We start from the raw sequence: 2,563 nt of genomic DNA on the forward strand, positions 1-2,563 counted from the left end.
CAGGAGCCGTAGTCTTTAACTTGTTTCATGCATCCTTTAACAAAAAAACTAAATGTATTGTAATAAAACCCTTGCCATTTCCACATTTTTTAAGTGGACAATTCAGGGACGTGAATGATATTCATCATGTGCAACCATATCCGTTTTCAAGTTTTCGTCACCTTTAACAGAAACTCAGTGACCCTTAAGCAATAACTCCCCCGTTCCCTTCCTCCCACCTCCCGTAAGTACTAATTGTTTTTAAGTAACTTCTACTGTGTCTTTCTTTACAAAAATAGCACTTCAGTGGTCAAACTTCAGAAAATAAAAGGGCTTATAAAACCATCCATACACCCACCATGGTATCTTCCAGTCTTCTCATTATTTCAGCTTAGTTTTAAAGAATCCGTTTGAGAGTGAAGGCAGGAAGGAGAACATATTTGGAAAAGAAAACTGGGCTTTGGTTCGACTGTGTGAAATGGAGATGTGACAGATAAAGGCTCAGACTATATGTGTTTCATTTATTGGCTCATCAAGGGCACCTACCCAGTACATGGCACATAGAAGTCAATATTTTAAAAATAACCTCAAGCTGTGTTCAGCAAGCATCAAGTCAATCTGATTCATAGTAACTCTTATGACTCAATATACAGCTTGTGTGAGTCTGGGTTCACTCGAGAAACAAATCCAAGAAAGAGGTTTATATACAAGAGCAATTGAACTGGAAAACATCCCAGCCCAGTCCAGATCAAGTCCATAAGTCTGAGATTAGCCTATGCACCTGATACCAATCTATAAAGTCCTCTTCAGACTCATGAACACATACAATGACACCGAATGCAGGAAGATCACAGGCCAATGGGTGGGAAGTCTTGTGGATCCAGTGTCATTGTAAATCTCAGCGCTGGCAGGGTCTTCACATGGCTCCTCCAGGGCGCTAGCATAGCTCCATGTGTCTTCTCAGTTGGAATGTCTCCCAGGGAGTCAGCGTGTGTCCCGCCTCCAACAAGCTATTTATCCCTTTATAGAGACTCCAAATGAGGTCATCAAGCTGCAATCTGATTGACTGGCTAAACTCCATCCCTTCACTCTTCAGCCTCAAATTGGCAACAGATTATGTAACTACCACCCAACTCAACGTTTGTTAATTGAGGTCGGGGAAGAGCAGGATATGGTGGAAAGGTGAATCCTTGAGTATAAAAATGCAGCCCATTTTCCAGGCTGGACGCCTGTAAGGTTTAAGAGAAAGGTGAGATGATTTGACCTGTCTTTGCTGCTTCTCGGGCAACCTGGAGGAGTTTCTCCTAAGGAAAAAGAACAAGGGTGTTTTGAACGCCTGACCCGGGATCTCCAGGCACAGTGGTTCCCATTGAACACTGCACGAAGGGCTCCACATAAAAGGAGCTCGTGTATGGATTGTGATGAGCGTTATACGAGGCCCCAATAAAAATGATTTTTAAAAAAGAGCTCATATTCACAGCCAGACATAGACCAACCTGAATGCAAGTCCATGGGGACAGTCCAGGCCTCCTGGCTAGAGCAGCCCCCACCTGCCTAGCGTCCCATCTGCACACGCAGCCAGGCACAGACTTGTGAGTGAATGCCTGTACACGCTCACTGGCACACACCCCAGGGCTCAGCCACAGCCTGTCCTCAGTGCACTGTGACTGTTCCTGAGGTCTCTGCCCTGACCACCTGCTCTCTCTGAAGCCGAGCATCTAACACCCCACCCCCCAATCCAAACGTCACCACCGGCATTTCACCCAGGAGGCTGGGGGAGGGTAAAGTTGTGTTAGGCTCAGAGCATCTAAGTTGTGGGTGAAAGGACAGGGGCATGAGTGTGCCTGGGCCGAGCCAAGGCTTACCACCTGTCAGGGCTCTGGCATGCCCTCGGGCCCAAGGCAAGTAGCTGGGCTGCCTTATGCCACCGTTCACATTGTCCAAGGAAGTAACACTAACTTAAGATGTCTTTAACTGGAGGAAGGACACTTTTTCTAATTTGAACAAGCTGGAAGGAGTTTTTCCTCGCTCCTCTTTTTATATGGTAACTAGTTGAATAACTTCTGCTCCCCGTTGTCTTCCAAGACAGGGATATTTTAAAAGACCAATCCTCATGTTTGCAAATCTCAGCTAGGATCACACATTCAAGGAGTATGGTAAAGCTTTTTGAAAAATCGAAAGCACTGGTCAAGGATTGCAAGCTCATACGCACATGCTGGAGCCCGAAGGAGGCAGGTAGTTAATCTGCTTGTGCAAAATGAACCTTATATTTAGTTATTCTTTGATCAACTTTATTGAGGTATAATTTACATCTCGTCAAATTCACCAACTTTAGGTGTGCAAGTCAATACACATTTTTTCTTCTTGAAAGATGAGCGCAACAAAATTGCACTGAGTATAACGATAAAGCTAATAGAAAATGTGCAGTTTGAATATTCCTAATACTGCAGATCTCGGTCATCGATGTCCCCAATCTGTTGAATCTTAGCAAGGTAGCAAAAACACAAAAACCTACTGGGAAGTGTGTTATGGCCATGTCCACAGCAAATCAGAAACGGCATTCTAAAAGCCGTGATAGTGACTA

General features: G+C 44.6%; 1 non-coding gene across 1 annotated transcript; it reads right to left on the bottom strand.

Annotated features, from left to right (window-relative positions):
- Positions 1-2,440: 2,440 nt before the first annotated feature.
- Positions 2,441-2,563, bottom strand: LOC142455878 (small nucleolar RNA SNORA32). The gene has a single exon (XR_012785990.1). It is a non-coding gene; the product is annotated as a small nucleolar RNA SNORA32 (small nucleolar RNA).

This window comes from Tenrec ecaudatus, chromosome 8, assembly GCF_050624435.1.
Source record: "Tenrec ecaudatus isolate mTenEca1 chromosome 8, mTenEca1.hap1, whole genome shotgun sequence".
Taxonomy (NCBI): Eukaryota; Metazoa; Chordata; class Mammalia; order Afrosoricida; family Tenrecidae; genus Tenrec; species Tenrec ecaudatus.